Genomic DNA, 20731 nt, shown 5'->3' with positions numbered 1-20731 from the left:
GAAGAATCAAAATATCTCAATGATTACCATGCAATCATAGCCCTCTTATGGAATGCAAACATAGATGTACAGTACATTGCAGACAATTCCACTGCAGTTGCACAATATGTTACAGCCTACTTAACAAAAGCAGAAAAAAACAGAGCTTCAACACCTCTGGAATGACCTATCATCAGACAAAACACTATCTCAGAAATTGTACAACTTAGGCATAAAAATACTCTCTCATGGAGAATGTGTCTCCTATGAAGCTGCAGATCGTTTAACCAGTACTGATTTGTATGGACAATGTGCAAATATAGTATGGCTAAGTCTTGGTCCTGCTAATTCTAGAAAAAGAGTTCCCAAATCATATGAGGACATAGAAAAAATAGCCAGAAATGATCCCAATAGCCAAGACATTTTGAAAAACAATTTACTGGACACATACTACCCGAACAGGAGTACCACTTTGGAAGCCATGTGTCTATACCACATAGCCCAAAACTTTGTATACAAAAATAATATAAAACCCGATGAACAAAAAGGTAGATATAGAGTGACAGTTTGTGAAGGCAGCTTAGTGAAACTTACCAAACGAAGCTTAATTAATCACATCAAATTGTCATTAAAAACTCCTTTTAAACCATGGAGAAAAGAAGACAAGATACGAGATAACTATGATTCCTATGAAGACGCTTTCAAAGCAAATGAAATCACTATCACCGATGTAAACTTTACACAGTACAAAACAATGTTGCACAATGAATTGCAACACGAAGAAGAACTCCACGCCCAAATAGATAAGGACACTTCTGACAGTAGTCAACCTTCTCTAACAGGAAGCCAAGAACCACTGAGACAGCCACTAATAGCAAATGAGGCAGAATTATCTATGACAGAAGGAAAAAACACCATGTGTCACTATGAAGAAGATACAGAAGACTTAACTGTACGACAATCAAAACTAAACAAAGAGCAGCACATCGTTTTGAAGAAGTTACAAAAGAAATTACACATGGTGTACAACATGAAAATAAAGAATGTACTTGCCAAAATTACAAACCTATACTACTATACGTCAGTGGTGAAGCTGGTTCAGGCAAAACATTCTTAAACAAAATCATTAGCAATTTCCTTCAACAATTGACAAACAACAAACTGTCAGCTATTGTAACTGCCCCCACAGGTTTAGCTGCCTACAACATAGGCGTTGTCACTTTATACCGATTACTACTCCTTCCAGTAGAACACCAACACAAATTAGAATATTACAAACTTTCTACAGAAGCTGCAATGGAACTACGCAGAGTGTTATAACAAATGAAAATGCTACTAATAGATGAAGTGAACATGGTCTCCAACCTAATGTTAGCTTTGATTCACCTCAGATTGCAAGAAGCACTTAAAACAAACTACGAAGAGCTCTTCGGAGGAAAACACATTATTGTTTTTGGAGATCTTCTTCAATTGAAACCAGTGAAAGGTGAACCTATTTTTAAAAGCTTAGGACACAAATTCTGCCGTGAAACTGTTGGCAGCATAGGAAATGTCAACCTTTGCCAACATTTCCAATACAGAGAATTAACAGAAAACATGCGCCAATCTGCAGACCTCACTTACGCCAACATTTTAAAAAGAAGACTGAATACCTCAGAAAATTCTATCACCAACACAGCTGGTTTGGAGAAAATATTAAAATTATCCTTAAACTGTAGAGTAATGCTTAAACGTAAACTTGACGTGCAGCAAGGACTAGTTAATGGAGCACTGGGTACAGTTATTGGTTTCAAACATACCCACGTGACAACAACATTCAGTTTGTCAATATTCTCTTTGATAAACTTTCAGAAGTGAAAAGGATAGTGCGCTCAACAGCTCGATTCCTTCTCTTCAAAGACATGTATCTACGCAGAGAACAATTTTCTCTAACTCTAGCATATTCAGTCACCATTCATAAATCACAAGGTCTTACCCTACACAAAGCATTGACAGATACTGGCAAAACAGTCTTTAAAGAAGGCATGAGCTACATAGCACTATCTCGCTTACGTACACTTGACGGTCTATTTCTAATCAACTTTGATGCAAGTAAAGTAAACACTGATATTCCTTGCATTTTAGAATACAAGAGACTATGTTCAATACACACCCCGATCTAAAAACATATCCTGTTCCACAACAAGGAAAACGTTGTAAAATAAAACTTATTCAAACAGAAATGCAACAGGATCTTACTGCAAATCCTCCAAAGAGAGTAAAAAAGGCTAATACTTCATCAATTACCACAACCAAAGAAGAACCTATTACTCAAAGTAACTCAGGTACTTCTTCAAAGAAGCAACACACACTCCGAAAAAATGACTTGGACACAGAACTATCTGGTCCATTCAAATTTCAAACATAACTGTTGTAAGTTGCTACGCAAATGTAGCAATGAAAATTCTATTTCAATTGCCACCAATTGTCGACAACATTTACTTACACAGTACAGACCAATTGTGTTTGCAAATGTTAGTCCTTCATAGAAACGCAACAAACAATCCTGTCAACACATATAGTGTTCATGGAATAAGACAAGAATTGGAATACTATTCTGGAATGGTGTAATTCACTATAAACTCACAAGAAGAACCACAAGAATTTCTAATGTACTTACAACAAGTACTGGAAAACAAAAACATACCTATAAATGAAATCTTCCAGATTTCATACATGTGGAAACATACATGCACTCTTTGCAACAATGTGACACAGGAACAAATCCCTAATGAGTGCTTCGTGAACGTATCCATACCTAATTATGAATCCATTCCATTTCAGCATCTTGTACAAAATGCAAACCATGGTAGATTATGTACTACCTGCAATTCAGATAATCGCTGCACCTTACTAATACAAACTCATAGTAACTATGTAATACTAATGATTCTACGTTGCAATGCTGATGGTACCAAAAACAATTGCAAGCTGGCTGGATTAACACACGGTCAAGTATCACTTGGTAAGAAAACCTTCACAACTATAGGTATAATCTACCACGCAGGAGCCACAAGCAATGCAGGGCACTACACAGCATATATAAAAAAGGAATGTGGATAGTTCGAATATAATAATAGTACCATACTCTAAAGCAGAGATTACCAGAAAATCTTACAAACGCTTATTTAATCTTCTTAAAACCAAAATTTAATAATGAATCTGTACATAAGCATTAACAAAAATTCAATTAAAAAAACTATAAACTGTTAGAATACGCCAAAAGGTATCTAACTGCCCCAAAATTCTATAACAACCAAACAGATAAATGAATACCACTAAATTATAACAAAAAATAGACGGTTAGAATACAGCAACAGGTATCTAACTGCTCCAAAAATCTGCAACAAGCCGACAGAAACAGCATTAGCCAGAAACAACAAGTGAACACTGAAAACAAACAAATAAATAAACTGTAGCATAACAAAATTTTTTTTTTTTGTTATGCTACAGTTTATGGATTTAATTTCCCACAGACCCAATGATTTGAAAAACAAACACAGAAACTGAGCAAATTGTACAGTGCACTGGTTTGTAAATTAAATATGCAAAAATGAGGGTAAACAAAAAGCTGAAATGTCTATTATTCAATGTAATAGGTCTTTATAAAATACACACACTGACATGCTCTTTTCGTTTATCACAGAAATTGAAATTGAAATGTACTCCAGTTACCAAACTCATGAAAAAAAGATATCCAAACTCAACAAATCAAACAATAAGTATATTCTAATAGAACACATAAATACTGATGCATAACAGAACCATTGAAGCAAACATCTAACCATACACCACAATACAAAATGTTCACTTCCATGGATATGTTATACTACAGTGCTTGTTACCAAACTCTACAATCTTAATAACATGACATAGCCAAAACTTCACAAACAAACTATACAAATCAAACAGTACAGAAACTGTAGATTTCAAACGTTTGATAGATATTTGATTATGTGGGTGTAATCTATGGGTGTGATATGCTTCAGTGGTTGTGGCTAGGGCCTAGAGTCTTGGGTGTATGGCCTACGGCCTACGGCCTGCATCCATGCACCCAAGACTCTAGGCCCTGGCCACAACCACTGCAGCATATCAAACCTATGCTGGCTTATAACTTCGGTCTTGGGTGCATGGCTTTCGGCCATGCGCCCAATACTCTAGGCCCTGCCCACAACCACCGCACCATATCACACCCATGCTGCCTTATAACTTCAGTGCTTATAACTTCGGTCTTGGGTGCATGGCCTTTGGCCATGCAACCAAGACTCTAGATCCTGGCCACAAACACCACAGCATATCACACCCATGGTGGCTTATAACTTCAGTGCTTATAACTTTGGTCTTGGGTCCATGGCCTTCGGCCATGCACCCAAGACTCTAGGTCCTGGCCACAACCACCTGATAGATATTCAATTCTATGGGTGTGATCTATAGGTGTGATATGCTGCGGTGATTGTGGCCATGGCCTAGAGTCTTGGGTGTATGGCCTACGGCCTGTGGCCATGGACCCAAGACTCTAGGTCCTGGCCACAACCACTGCCACATATCACACCCATTGGTAGCTTATAACTCAGTATCACAACCATAGAATCAAACATTTTAACTGCGGTATATAGTCAATTTTAATGTCTGCTGACACCGCGCGTGTCCTTACAACAGTTTCAACTTGCCTGCGCACAGCACGGACGGGAATACTATCCTTAGGACACCCCTCATTTTCACTAATTACAAATATCCCGGACAGCGCGGCATGGCGAATACATCAGTAGCAACTGACGCCTAAACAAATACAGTATTTCACCCATCTCTTACTCCCCAAACCTCCCCAACCACTCTTGCACACCAAAGCACTCCCCAAAACTGCATTATGCCTCTGTTCGCCATCGCGCTGTCGGCGGATCCAAGATGGCGGGCGCATCGGAACAATCTGACGCACATCACGCCTCACTCCAGCCAATCGCCGGACACGTTGCGTGTCCACAGAAATGACGCAGGCCGATTAGCCAATCAGTGTCCTGCCCTCGGAGCGAACAGGGAAGTGTCTCCGCAGAGCGGACATAGATATCACTTATTTTTTTAGAACTACTTTTTGATCGTTTTAAAAAAACCTACTGGACAGATTTTTACCAAATTTACAAATGCACGCTGAATGACCGTACACGCAACGTCTCCGCCGATTGGCTGCAGTGAGCCGTGATGTGCGTCAGAATGTTTGGATGTTTCCGACATCTTGGATCCGTCGACAGCGTGGCGGCAACCAGAGGTGAAATGCTGTTTCAGAAACTGTTTTGGTGTGTTAGAGTGCTTGGGGAGTTCAGAGAGTAAGAGATGGGTGAAATACTATATTTGTTTAGGCAGCAGGTGTTAATGATACATTCCCTATGCCCGCCTTGTCCAGGATGTTTGTAAGTACTGAAAATAGGGGTCTCATAAGGATAGTACTTCAGTCCTTGCTGTGCGCAGGCAACTTGAAACTGTTCTAAGGACACGCGTGGTGAGTACATGCTGAAGTTAAAATGTTTGTTTCTATGGGTGTCCTCCTGATTCATACGCCGCCATGGTGTGATATGCTGCGGTGGTTGTGGCCAGGGCCTAGAGTCTTGGGTGCATGGCGCAACCACCACAGCATATCACAGCTGTAGCTACACCCGTAGTATTGCATATCGATCAGGTGGTTGTGGGGAGGGCCAAGAGTCTTGGATGCATGGCCAAAGGCCATGCACCCAAGATCAAATTTATATGTACAGAATTTATAAGCCACTATGGGTGCGATATGCTGTGGTAGTTGTGGCCAGTACGTAGAGTCTTGGGTGCATGGCCGAAGCCCATGCACCCGAGAACAAAGTTATAAGCACTGGAGTTATAAGCCACTATGGGTTTTATATACTGCACACCCATACATTCAAATATCTTTGGCCTTACACCCAAGACTCTAGGCTCTGGCCACAACCACTGCAGCATATCACAGCTATAGATACACCCGTAGTATCAAACATCAATCAGGTGGTTGTGGGGAGGGCCTAGGGTCTTGGGTGCATGGCCAAAGGCCAAAGGCCATGCACCCAAGACCAAATGTATACGTAGTGAAGTTACAAGCCACAATGGGTGCGATATGCTGTGGTGGTTGTGGCCAGGACGTAGAGTCTTGGGTGCATGGCCAAAGGCCATGCACCCAAGAACAAAGTTATAAGCACTGAAGTTATAAGGCACCATGGTTTTTATATAGTGCAGTGGTTGTGGGCAGGGCGTAGAGTTTTGGGTGCATGGCTGCAGGCCGTAGGCCGTACGCCATACTCCCAAAACTGTAGGCCCTGGCCACAACCACCGCAGCATATCACAGCAATGGATACACCTGTAGTATTGCTTATCGCTCAGATGGTTGTGGGGAGGTTGTACAGTCTTGGGTGCATGGCCGGAGGCCATGCACCCAAGAACAAAGCTATAAGCACTGGAGTTATAAACCACTGTACACCCATACATTCAAATATCTATGGACATACACCCAAAACTCTAGGCCCTGGCCACAACCGCTGCAGCATATTACACAGCCATGGTAGTGGCTGTGTAGTTATGGTGCAGTTGCTGTTTTCATAGGAAGAGCACTTTTTTGGGTGGCTTATAACTCCGCTCCACCTGGGCGAATCCTCACCAAACTTTGCAACAAAAAGTATATGGGCCACTCTGAATATCTTTGGAATGTTTGGTGATGTTTGGTCCAGAGGGGGAAAAGTTATAGGGGGGGTCCCAAAACGTCTCTTTTTCCCATAGACTGAATGGGGGAAAACTTTGTGTCCGCCGACATGTGGCGCTTTCACTGACTGGTTGTGGAACAGCGTGCAGTGCGTCAGATTTCTTCGCTGCCCCTCCCATATTTTATTCATGTTTTAGTGTACGTGGACATCGCCGGTAACACATACAAAACAAGACACCATTGCACTTGTTACACTTATGAAATACTATTTTCGACAGGGAGCTTTAAGGAGGCTGGGATGGGATGTGGCAGCAGAAACTCAAAAAGTGTTGTTTTCTTATCACCAAAGTCATACGGTAAAGTGGAAGTTGATGCTCGCTGTACGGAGACCAATTACTGCGTCTGTGTTACTATGTATTTAGAATAATATTGCCGTCAAACTGGCGTCCTACGTTTTTAAATCTGAGCCCGCCACCTGCACTGTTTGGGTGTATGGGAGTAGCGGTTCTCATGATTGGATTCTCATATGTTGTTGCAAAGTGAGAATGTATTTGCCTTCTGAGTGAAGGTCACTTGAGTTGCTTTTTTGGTTGCAAGCTCAGTAGGCCCACGCATCTCAGTGAATCCATAAGGGGCAATTGTTTTTTGAACTTGAGCGAAAGGGAAACTTCAGAAGCAATGCAAGGAATGAAAGCTTCGAAAAAAATACCATTTGATAAGGTTATGTTTTAAAAACATTTGTAAGGCACATGAAATATCAGTTCATGAAGATTCTTCGGTGCAAATACATTGCTGTCTGACTTGGCCAAAAACAATGGAGGCAGTAAATATTATGTAAGTTTAATTTTGACGACTCTACACCGAACCGCGTTTTAATTTTATATTACCGAAACACTAATTGTGACAATATAACTGAAGTATTATCTTTCTGAGCAGTTGTATTTTTCCTCCAATAACGGAGAGTGCAGACTTTCCACGTTTGCAGGGTATGACTAGACTCACCCTTTTTGATCGTTAATATTTCTTCTTTGAAACGTTATGTTTGCCCACATAGCTTTGTGTATCAATGTGCACATTCTTTTGGTCTTCTTTGAAATCACGAGATGTCATTTTTTTTACTTGTCCATTCATTTTGGCTTCATAACTGAATTACCATCTTACTGTGATTCTCTGCGTTTGTAGGCTGTCACTATATTTACCCATGGTCAACGCTAACATTTCCCTAAAATGTCATGTTTGACCACTTACATTTGTGTATTACTTTCCACATTCTTTGTGATTTTTTTAGCAATTTTTTGCTAAAGGTTGGGTATTGACACGTATTATCTCTTATGTTTTCCGCCCAGCTACATCTTGCCGTACTGTGCATGCCATGGTTTCCAGATGCCGAGTGACAGCTTCTTTGGACGCCAAATGCAACTGCTTGTGACCGGCTGCCTGTCCATCACAATTTTGTGGGATGACCGCCCAGGCCCCCTTTGTCCTTACGCTGAACTGGCTATTAGGAGCAACATCACATCATTTATGGTGGTGTAGGCCGAAGGTCATGGCGCTGCCTTGGAAATCACTGTGCAAACAAAGCGGGTGCTTTAACAAAAACGCATACTTTGTGTATGGGAAAAGAACAACGTGTGCCTCACCTTTAACATTTGCAATGACACCCTTGGAACCATTGTTACAATTTAATTGAAAATGGGATTACTCCGATGGTCTCTGACAGTTTCTTGTTAAATAAAACTACTTTACAAACTCTAAAATGTTAATGTTTTCTTTTAAATTCCAGTCTATCATTTCAAAATGTAAGGTACTACATTGTACGTCGCTGTATGTTCACTTACAGGTTCTGCGTCACGTCACATACTTTTGCTTTTTGCAGGCTACCATGGAAAGTGAAGAGGGGCCATGTATGGAACAGCCGCCTTCGCTTTCTATGGTGGCCATCTTGAAAAAGGATTTTGTTTTGTAATCCGGCCCGCCGCAGGTGCACCGGATTATAACCAGAAATCCTATTTTTTAGTAGCACACGTTACTGCTTTGCAAATCTAGACTATTACTGGCAAATCGTATTGCGTCTATGTCCTTTACTGAGAAATATAAAGTACATGGAGTGTATGCAATTTTTAAAAAATATATATTTACACTGTGAAAGGTGGTTCTTAATGGAACATTTACTTTGTTTACGGATGGCTTTCATTTTTGGTAGTACAGTTAATAAGGTAATTTGCGAACGGAAATGAGGAAAGAGGCACCAAACAGTAATATGGGCCGGTAGGTGGATACCAAAAAATTACAGCAGTGCTGCTGTTTCTTGGGGAGGAGGGATGGCCTTAGCTGATGTCGTTGTCAGATAAGTAGAACTTTTGCTAAAAGTATGTAATGTGTACAACATTGCTAATGGCTGACTACCAATACGTGTTGGCGCTGTGCAGGGGAAATATTGAAGGTGGACGTTCCTACATCAATTTAAAATCTATTTCCACACTGTCCATGAGGCATACATCTTACTGTTAAGTGTGTATGGATTCTTGGACACGTCACCGTGCTGTACGCCAGCATATTGTCATGTGGCATTCTCGGCAAGGTGTATGCTCTTTAGCAAAAAAACTTTGTTAAAGGGATGGTATGGTTAAGTTGCCCTACTAAAAACTTGTGAAATTCAGTAAAAAAAAACTTTGTTAAAGGGACGTTATGGTTAAGTTGCCCTACTGAAAACCTGTGAAATGCAGTAAAAAAAAAAAACTTTCTTAAACGGGACGTTATGGTTACGTTGCCCTACTAAAAACCCGTAAAATTCACTAAAAAACACTTTGTTGGCGGAACGTTATGGTTAAGTTGCGCTACTAAAAACCAGTGAAATTCAATGACATTTATGTTGTTATCTTTGATGTCCTGGGTGGTAGTGTTAGCAGTGCACAGTGGTGCAGCCAGATATAGTTGCTTAGCCTACCACAACTGGCGAATTTCAGGGGGGTTTCGGTTTTACTTCGAACCATAATGTCATGGTTATAAAGTTTTTTTAGTGAATTTCACAGGTTTTTAGTAGCGCAACTTAACCATAATGTCCCCCTAACAAAGTTTTTTAGTATATATATATATATATACATAATACATATATATATTATATATATAATATATAAATATATATATATATATATATATATTACATGGTTATGTTGCTAAACCCAAAGGAAGAGCACTTTTTGGGCGGCTTATAACTTTGCTGTATGAATCCTCACCAAACTTTGCAGAAAAAGTATATGGCCCACTCGGGATTCTTTAGCAAAGTTTGGTGAGGCTTGGTCAAGGTGGGGCAAGTTTTGGGGGTCCCAAAATTCTTTTTTTCCCATAGACTGAATGGAGAAAAATCTTTGCTCACGCCTACAGCCCAAAACGCTGGATAGATTTGCACCAAATTTGTGGCAGGAGCTGCGGCTTGGTCCCGAAAGTGTGCTTTTGTATATTTGGTGAAATCTGTCCATAGTTTTTTTTTTTTATTACCTTTTATTACCAAAAAGTAGGTCCCAACAAATTAGTGATATCTATGTACGCTCCATGGACACACGTCCCTGTTCACTCCGCGGACAGGCCAGGGATTGACTTAGAGGGCAACGTGGTATCCGCGGACATCAGACACGCCTGCTGATTGGATGGTGAAAAGCGTGAAGTGCATCAGATTTTTGGAAACACCTGCCATCTTGGATTTGCGGACAGCGAGTGGTGTCCATGGACATCACACTAAAAAAATATTCAAAAACACAACATTGCACTTGTCAAACATATCAAATAATCTCTAGGGAGCTGAGGGGTGATGAGGATGGGATATGGCTGCAAGAAGCAAAAAAAACAATGTTTTTCACCGCAAAAGTCTGCGAATAGTCCAGATGTTCGCGAACAGCCCTGAGAAGTTTGCGGACACCTCAGCATTGCAGGGTTGGTGAAAAGCAGTTCTTGGATGCCTTATAACTTTGACGCCACTTAATGAAACTGCATGCAATATTGCAATTTTATTGCTGACCTGATTCGTAATGAGTTTCCAAAGTTTAGTGGGATTCTGTCAAGAGGGGGCAAAATTTGAGGGGGGATCCCAAAATAATGTAAAAGCTTATAAATGAGGTGCCATTTGATGAAACTACATTTAATTAGGCAAACTGATGATAGATCTAGATAATAATGTTTTTGCAAAGGTTGTGGGATTTTGTCAAGAGGGGGCAAAATTAGAGGGGGGGTCCCAAAATATTTTAAAGGCTTATAAATGTGGTGCCGTTTCACAAATCTACACAAAGGTTTGCAAAAAGATCATAGATCTAGGTATAAATGTTTTCCTAAAGTCTGAATGGTTTTTGTTTTTTGACAAGTGTCATAATGTAGGTACAAAAAATAGTGATATACCTTTTGGTGACTGAGGTGTAGCCTGTGCCCATGGGCAGTGGCCAGATTGTCCGGGTCATGGAATAAGGTCATGATCCAGACAATCAGGCTACTGACCATGACCACGAGGGAAAACACATGGGGTTAAAGTGGCCATGTCCACCCGGGACTGGCTTTGTGGTAAAGTTATTCCCTGGTGTAGGACGAAAAATCCTTTTTTAAGCACCCTGGGTTCCCACTTTGATAACCTAGGGTGCTAATGGCCTTCATCCCCCATTACAGGGGTTGGAATGGGGGGATAATGTTCCGGAGACCTTGTTATCCACCCTCGCTTCGCTTGGGCTGATAACTTGGGGTGCCAGGCCGGTATCCACCGTTCCATCCCTGGAACGGGGGATAAATGCCAAAATATTCCTATTAGCATAACACAAAATGCAAATGGAATGTTGGAAAATCTTATTGAGTCTTTTCTTTTTTTTAGTTCTATTTTTTAACTGTGAAAGGTGGTTCCTAAAGGAACATTCTTTTATTGTTTATGGATGCATTTTTATTTTTTTTTGGCAGGAGAGCTTAGAACAAAAGGTGGGGAGGGAAATGAGGGAAGAGGCGCCAAATACTAATATGGAGGGGCAGGTGGACAGGGGAAAAGGTTGCGTGTGTGGTATTTCTAAGGCAGGGGCAGTGCTTCTCATGGTCCTTGATTGAAGCAGTGGTGGTGTCTCTTGGGGAGAAGGGATGACATTAGCTGATTTCATTTTACAATAAATAGCAGTTTTGCTAAAAGTATGTACTGTGTACTAGATTGTTAATGGATAATGAGTTAGAATAGGTGTAGGAGGTGTGCAAGGGACACTTTGAAGTTGAAAGTTCCTAGATCAGTAGAAAATGCAGTTCCGAACTGTCTACGAAGCACGGATCTTATTGTGAAGTGCGGACGGGTTCTCTGACACGTCATCATGCCACGCGCCAGTGTATGGTCATGTGGCCCTGTCCGGATGGTCCGCAATGAAGTCAGATGTTCATAGTCTTCTACGGATGCAAAAACTATTTGAAATAGTTGCAAAAAGTGTATAGAAGTGTTAAAAAGGTTTCTAGAAGGTGGGAAATGGCAGAGTTTTAAGGTGACACTTTACAAATTGGACAAAAATATTGCTATATTGGGTAATTATGATTTTAGTAAGTGTAGGAAAGTAGCAAGCACTGGTAAAAACCCATGAAATTCACTTAAAAAACTTTGTTAAAGGGACATCATAGTAAAGTTGCAATAATAAAAACCTAACCTATGAAATTCAATTAAGAAACTTTGTTAAGGGGTCGTTATGGTTAAGTTGCACTAATAAAATCCTATGAAAGTTAATGAAAAACTTTTTTAAGGGGACATTATGGTTAAGTTGCACTAATAAAGACCTATGAAATTCAATGAAAAACTATGTTAAAGGGACGTTATGGTTACAAGTAAAACTGAAAAAAAATTGCCAGTTATGGTAAGCTAAGCAACCATAATTTGCGCCACCACCATGCACTGCTAAGACTAACTGCTAAGACTAACACTGAGGACATCATAGATGACATCACACATGATTGGGTAGGCTAGTCGTGGGGGGAGTAGAAGGAGTGGTCAGATAGGAGGAAGTTAGGTTGAAGGCAGGATGCTGCAGAGGGCTTGGGAAGGTTAAAGTCCTCCAGCATGACAATTGGGATGTCAGTAGGAAGTGACTCAAGGAGAAAGAAGGGTGAGATCAGAGAAGGAGTTGAGAGGGCCAGAGTAAACTGCTTTAAGCCTTGGTTTTGCTCACTCCATGCCATATGAAGTGAGGCCGAAAGTGCTTACAAAATAATCACAATGCACAACAGAATGTCACAAACACGGAATGAAATGAGAAAAAAGACTAACAAGAACATTCCCTTAATGGCTAAGTCACAAGCTCATCTACTCTTTCAAGTGTCTCAACTCGTTCCTGCCTCCAGCAGCCAAGTACAACCCATAGAGAATCAGGCCTTTTATCATGCCAGCAAATAGAGCAGAGCATCGGGGAACATCATTGATGAGTGAATGTGTTTATAAAGTTCAGTGTTTCAGAGTGGGTGGATGAAGATTGTCTCTCATGCTGAACCTCTCGCAGGACTTGTGCCATGATTTTGGGCAGCAAGCGGTTCTACTGGACTCAGAGCAGGCGGCACAGCATATTGAGGGTTATATTCTGCGTGTCTTACCTCTTCAGATTGGTTTTCTCACCCTTACCTGATATGCCTTTTATACATTGTTCATCCTTTCAATGCACGTTTTACACAATTGTATGGCTTCCACACTTATGCACCTTTAGGCTTTGGTATGCCTTCCATTACCTTTTACTGCATATTGTTTCCTGCGTTTGCCTTCTGTGGCTTTTAAGACACACTGTATGCCTTGTCTCACCTCTATTTCTCTCTAGGCACCTTTCTGCCTTTTTGCCTTCCTTGCCTTTTATGTACCTCTATGCCATTGTATACCCTTCATGCCTACTGATGCACTTTTCCATCAAGAACTTTGCAAGCAGACACACAGACACACAGACTGGCTGAAGCACTACAGTGCCATGCCAATTGCAGATATGCCCTCTACAAGTGAAAAGTAACAACACAAGTAGCTTGCAAAGCCACCCCTAAACTGTACTTTTTATACATTTTAAGATTGTATACCCAGAGCACCTCCAGCAGCAGCTATAGTAAATTAGGTAAAATTACACTCAAAGCTGCAAAGCTGAACTTTGCGACACAGATCAAATGTATCTGTTTGAACTCGCACAATCCTTGCAAGGATATGCTTTTGCTGGGGAGAAATACTACCAATATTATCACAACAAAAATGGTGCTAATCACTATCACAATACTTTTAGAAACCTGATGACATGTAGGTACTGGTTAGATGTTCCTTTATGCAACTAAGCTCTGCTCCTATCTCAAGTATTGAACATCCTCTTTCACAAGCGCCACGATGCCTAAGGGCTGCTGTGTGCTCAAAAAATACAAATACATAAATAAATAAATAAATAAATAAATAAATAAATAGATAGATTTGGTATACAGGCCGACAACAGCTGGTTTTACGGAGAAGAAAGATTGTGCCATTCCATAGATTACTGAGAAAGAAGCCAGAAAATCGACCAAAATGTTTGTTAGATTTCAAAATATCAAGCCAAAGGAGAAATTGCTCTTAAATCCTACCCCATGTGCACTGCTTGAAACCAGATCAGGCCTTTATAGTGAATCCAGTGCATTGTTTTTGAACCCCAGGCTGTCAAGGAATTGATAGCTCACTTTTTGGTCGATCCCCGGCCACACAAGATCCATTACACTTCTTTGTTAGTGGAGCTTTTATTTGTAAATGCACTCATACTGGGAGGAATTTAGAATTTGAAATGACATTATTGTTATTTGTTCGATCTTCTTCCGCCTGTGCAACAATCCATGAATGTTTGATTTTTGCAGAAAGCAGCCTGTGTGATAAACTCTTTGATGAATCTCCATGAACACATGAAAGTGAGACATCAGAAGGCGGCTTTGGGAGCTGCTACTCCAGAACAATGCCACATCCCTTTGAGAGTTCAAGACGCCGGGTCTCTGGCAAAGTAAAGGGTTTTACCAAGCAGGCATTAAGGTATTAAAACCATCAGATGTCTTTATCATGACCAACAACCTATGTTTGATTTAGGTACTGATATCACACATCATTTACAATACTGGGGCACCGAAACGCATTTCGCAATAAGTGCTAAACATATTCAAATTAGTATTATGTAATGGAAATAAAATTGTCACAACCATCCCTCCGATTATTATCTAATTTGTTCATCAATGATATTGATTAAATAAAGAATAGCTGTTTGTATACTGTTGGTTCCTCATTTTATATTGTTTGACACTACAAACTTTGTTGAAAAAGACAAGGGGCTTCATTATGAGTTTGGAGGCAGCCATGCCCTTAATAAGGGCATGGCTGCCGCCAAACTCGGGTCTGGGTCCGTGGTCCCTGAATGGGGAAATACCGGGCCATTCTGACTTTGGAGGGCCTGGAATTTCCCCATTCAGGGAACCCAGACCCGGACCATCACCATTCCCATTTGTGCACCCACAGGGCTTAATGGGAATGGGGAGGGAGCTAACAGCAGGCCCGTTAATAACAGGCCAGTTTTTAGCTCCCAGTTCCCCTCACGGGACCCACAAAGGACGTCTGGTCTGACCAGACGTCCAGAGCGGGTCCCGCAAGGGGACCTCGTAATAGGGCGGAATGCGTTTAACGGCAGCGGCAGCTCTACCAGCGCTGTTAAACCCATTCCGCCAGGGTCGTAATGAGGCCCAAAGTGTTTGGAACTTTTAGCCAATGTGCTCCCTTAACACACCCGTTTCTGTTTGAACCCTGACAAGAACATTTTAAAAAACATAATAATATTCGAGATATATCAATATGTTCTATAAGGACCTTTCTTTCCTACTAGAACTTGAAACAAGTAATACAAGCATTGCCAAAGCAAATCAATTAGAAACATATTGTGAGTGAGCTGGCATACCTACAGCTATGTTTATATTACAACAGCTATATTATATTATGACACTCTTGACATCATGGACCTGGCTCTGGACTGGTGACCTCCTTCCTCTCTGAGCGACCTGCCCAGGTTCAATTGGCCCCTTTCTCTCCACCATCTCACTTTACTCCTGTGGTGTCCCTCAGGGCTCTATCCTCTCGCTGTGGCACGTTATTATCTATCTAGCCCAGCTAGCTCATCTGATCTCCACCTGTTCTCCTATTTTTCAGTGTTATGCTGATGACATGCAGCTTTCTTTCAAGCTACCCTCTACCTCATCTTCTCCCTCTCTCACTCTTGACTGCCTGTCTGCTATTCAGAAATGGTGCACTACTAATGATCTGAATGTTGCATGGTCTACTAGGATTGCTATTTTCCCCCTTCCTATTCCCCCGTCTCCTCCTCCTGCCTTGCTGCACCTCGAAACACTTGTGTATAGGCGCATTACAAATGAACAATAAATATATTAAATAAATAAATAAAAATTACTGTGTAAAGTACAATGCCACTATTTCTGAAGGCTTGAATCTGGGGATAGTCAGCCAACAAACACGCATATTACTTTCGCAACACTTGTTTTCAATCAAGGTGCAGACAGTAATATGCTGGGGGAAATTTATTGCACCTCATTTTGCCCAATACTCAATTTGATCCACTAATTCTAATTACTTTTTGATTGGTTTGAATTGTAATTGCTTTCTTCTTAAGGTTTTAAAATGGATAAACTTCCCAATAGATAATCTAGCTAATGATTGTAAACACGGGTAAGGGAAACTGAAAAGCCAGGTTTAAAATGCTTTTAGGCTTCTAGCAGTGCTTAATTTGTAAATAAATAAGTGCAGTGGGTCAAATATTTTCCAACACGCACATGACACGTCGGGATGGGCAGCTCCCTGCCCACTGCTCCCATGACTGCCCCCATGCTGTCAACATATTTGGGGTTAAAGCTGCAACTCCCATAAGCTTAATGTGGTTGACAGATGTACTCACAATGGTAGAAGTGTGCCAATATACATACACATAAAATAACATACTCGTCGTGTCTTGACATGAGGCATGTTTAAGTGTCTCTTTAAACACAATCATAATTTCCCTTTTTCTCTGATTCTATAGGTGTTTATTATGTGACTGGCAGTTAAAATAATAAAGTTGCCAAAACACCACATCATAATCAAACTGTGTCTGAGACAGTAACTGGTGGGCAGGGGAGTTGCTAGGTTTGGAAAAGATCAGGGGCTAGGCTAATTGCGGGATTGACTGGACCCAGTGCTAGCTAGCCTTTTGGTTGTAGCACCTAAGCTTCTATCCGGGGTACATCCAAAAGAACAGGGGCTATAGCCCCCTCAGATCCCCCCTAGCATAGCCTCTGCTGGTGGGGCTCAGAAATAAGTGCCAGAGCTGAGCGCCAGTGTATGGTCATGTGGCCCTGTCCGGATGGTCCGCAATGAAGTCAGATGTTCATAGTCTTCTACGGATGCAAAAACTATTTGAAATAGTTGCAAAAAGTGTATAGAAGTGTTAAAAAGGTTTCTAGAAGGTGGGAAATGGCAGAGTTTTAAGGTGACACTTTACAAATTGGACACAAATATTGCTATATTGGGTAATTATGAGTTTAGTAAGTTGTAGGAAAGTAGCAGGCACTGGTAAAAACCCATGAAATTCACTTAAAAAACGTTGTTAAAGGGACATAATAGTAAAGTTGCAATAATAAAAACTTATGAAATTCAATTAAAAAACTTTGTTAAGGGGTCGTTATGGTTAAGTTGCACTAATAAAATCCTATGAAAGTTAATGAAAAACTTTTTTAAAGGGACATTATGGTTAAGTTGCACTAATAAAGACCTATGAAATTCAATGAAAAAACTTTGTTAAAGGGACGTTATGGTTACAAGTAAAACTGAAAAAAAATTGCCAGTTATGGTAAGCTAAGCAACCATAATTTGCGCCACCACCATGCACTGCTAAGACTAACTGCTAAGACTAACACTGAGGACATCATAGATGACATCACACATGATTGGGTAGGCTAGTCGTGGGGGGAGTAGAAGGAGTGGTCAGATAGGAGGAAGTTAGGTTGAAGGCAGGATGCTGCAGAGGGCTTGGGAAGGTTAAAGTCCTCCAGCATGACAATTGGGATGTCAGTAGGAAGTGACTCAAGGAGAAAGAAGGGTGAGATCAGAGAAGGAGTTGAGAGGGCCAGAGTAAACTGCTTTAAGCCTTGGTTTTGCTCACTCCATGCCATATGAAGTGAGGCCGAAAGTGCTTACAAAATAATCACAATGCACAACAGAATGTCACAAACACGGAATGAAATGAGAAAAAAGACTAACAAGAACATTCCCTTAATGGCTAAGTCACAAGCTCATCTACTCTTTCAAGTGTCTCAACTCTGTTCCTGCCTCCAGCAGCCAAGTACAACCCATAGAGAATCAGGCCTTTTATCATGCCAGCAAATAGAGCAGAGCATCGGGGAACATCATTGATGAGTGAATGTGTTTATAAAGTTCAGTGTTTCAGAGTGGGTGGATGAAGATTGTCTCTCATGCTGAACCTCTCGCAGGACTTGTGCCATGATTTTGGGCAGCAAGCGGTTCTACTGGACTCAGAGCAGGCGGCACAGCATATTGAGGGTTATATTCTGCGTGTCTTACCTCTTCAGATTGGTTTTCTCACCCTTACCTGATATGCCTTTTATACATTGTTCATCCTTTCAATGCACGTTTTACACAATTGTATGGCTTCCACACTTATGCACCTTTAGGCTTTGGTATGCCTTCCATTACCTTTTACTGCATATTGTTTCCTGCGTTTGCCTTCTGTTGCTTTTAAGACACACTGTATGCCTTGTCTCACCTCTATTTCTCTCTAGGCACCTTTCTGCCTTTTTGCCTTCCTTGCCTTTTATGTACCTCTATGCCATTGTATACCCTTCATGCCTACTGATGCACTTTTCCATCAAGAACTTTGCAAGCAGACACACAGACTGGCTGAAGCACTACAGTGCCTTGCCAATTGCAGATATGCCCTCTACAAGTGAAAAGTAACAACACAAGTAGCTTGCAAAGCCACCCCTAAACTGTACTTTTTATACATTTTAAGATTGTATACCCAGAGCACCTCCAGCAGCAGCTATAGTAAATTAGGTAAAATTACACTCAAAGCTGCAAAGCTGAACTTTGCGACACAGATCAAATGTATCTGTTTGAACTCGCACAATCCTTGCAAGGATATGCTTTTGCTGGGGAGAAATACTACCAATATTATCACAACAAAAATGGTGCTAATCACTATCACAATACTTTCAGAAACCTGATGACATGTAGGTACTGGTTAGATGTTCCTTTATGCAACTAAGCTCTGCTCCTATCTCAAGTATTGAACATCCTCTTTCACAAGCGCCACGATGCCTAAGGGCTGCTGTGTGCTCAAAAAATACAAATACATAAATAAATAAATAAATAAATAGATTTGGTATACAGGCCGACAACAGCTGGTTTTACGGAGAAGAAAGATTGTGCCATTCCATAGATTACTGAGAAAGAAGCCAGAAAATCGACCAAAATGTTTGTTAGATTTCAAAATATCAAGCCAAAGGAGAAATTGCTCTTAAGTCCTACCCCATGTGCACTGCTTGAAACCAGATCAGGCCTTTATAGTGAATCCAGTGCATTGTTTTTGAACCCCAGGCTGTCAAGGAATTGATAGCTCACTTTTTGGTCGATCCCCGGCCGCACAAGATCCATTACACTTCTTTGTTAGTGGAGCTTTTATTTGTAAATGCACTAATACTGGGAGGAATTTAGAATTTGAAATGACATTATTGTTATTTGTTCGATCTGCTTCCGCCTGTGCAACAATCCATGAATGTTTGATTTTTGCAGAAAGCAGCCTGTGTGATAAACTCTTTGATGAATCTCCATGAACACATGAAAGTGAGACATCAGAAGGCGGCTTTGGGAGCTGCTACTCCAGAACAATGCCACATCCCTTTGAGAGTTCAAGACGCCGGGTCTCTGGCAAAGTAAAGGGTCTTACCAAGCAGGCATTAAGGTATTAAAACCATCAGATGTCTTTATCATGACCAACAACCTATGTTTGATTTAGGTACTGATATCACACATCATTTACAATACTGGGGCACCGAAACGCATTTCGCAATAAGTGCTAAACATATTCAAATTAGTATTATGTAATGGAAATAAAATTGTCACAACCATCCCTCCGATTATTATCTAATTTGTTCATCAATGATATTGATTAAATAAAGAATAGCTGTTTGTATACTGTTGGTTCCTCATTTTATATTGTTTGACACTACAAACTTTGTTGAAAAAGACAAGGGGCTTCATTACGAGTTTGGAGGCAGCCATGCCCTTAATAAGGGCATGGCTGCCGCCAAACTCGGGTCTGGGTCCGTGGTCCCTGAATGGGGAAATACCGGGCCATTCTGACTATAGAGGGCCTGGAATTTCCCCATTCAGGGAACCCAGACCCGGACCATCACCATTCCCATTTGTGCACCCACAGGGCTCAATGGGAATGGGGAGGGAGCTAACAACAGGCCCGTTAATAACAGGCCAGTTTTTAGCTCCCAGTTCCCCTCACGGGACCCACAAAGGACGTCTGGTCTGACCAGACGTCCAGAGCGGGTCCCGCAAGGGGACCTCGTAATAGGGCAGAATGCGTTTAACGGCAGCGGCAGCTCTACCAGCGCTGTTAAACCCATTCCCCCAGGGACGTAATGAGGCCCAAAGTGTTTGGAACTTTTAGCCAATGTGCTCCCTTAACACACCCGTTTCTGTTTGAACCCTGACAAGAACATTTTAAAAAACATAATAATATTCGAGATATATCAATATGTTCTATAAGGACCTTTCTTTCCTACTAGAACTTGAAACAAGTAATACAAGCATTGCCAAAGCAAATCAATTAGAAACATATTGTGAGTGAGCTGGCATACCTACAGCTATGTTTATATTACAACAGCTATATTATATTATGACACTCTTGACATCATGGACCTGGCTCTGGACTGGTGACCTCCTTCCTCTCTGAGCGACCTGCCCAGGTTCAATTGGCCCCTTTCTCT

The 20731-nt window shown here is 41.0% G+C and overlaps 1 protein-coding gene across 1 annotated transcript in view; it reads left to right on the top strand.

Annotated features, from left to right (window-relative positions):
* Positions 1 to 20731, top strand: part of LOC138472609 (uncharacterized) — a 336202-nt gene that overhangs the window by 215154 nt on the left and 100317 nt on the right. Inside the window, exons 3-4 of the mRNA XM_069610878.1 lie at positions 14546 to 14714; positions 19524 to 19692. The gene's annotated coding sequence lies outside the window, so the exon portion shown is untranslated. The remainder of the gene's footprint in view (positions 1 to 14545; positions 14715 to 19523; positions 19693 to 20731) is intronic.

This window comes from Ambystoma mexicanum, chromosome 8 (genome assembly GCF_040938575.1).
Source record: "Ambystoma mexicanum isolate Mex_15411 chromosome 8, UKY_AmexF1_1, whole genome shotgun sequence".
NCBI classification, from domain to species: domain Eukaryota; kingdom Metazoa; phylum Chordata; class Amphibia; order Caudata; family Ambystomatidae; genus Ambystoma; species Ambystoma mexicanum.
The sequence above is the reverse complement of the archived record's forward strand: the minus strand, read 5'-3'. Positions and strand labels throughout refer to the sequence as shown.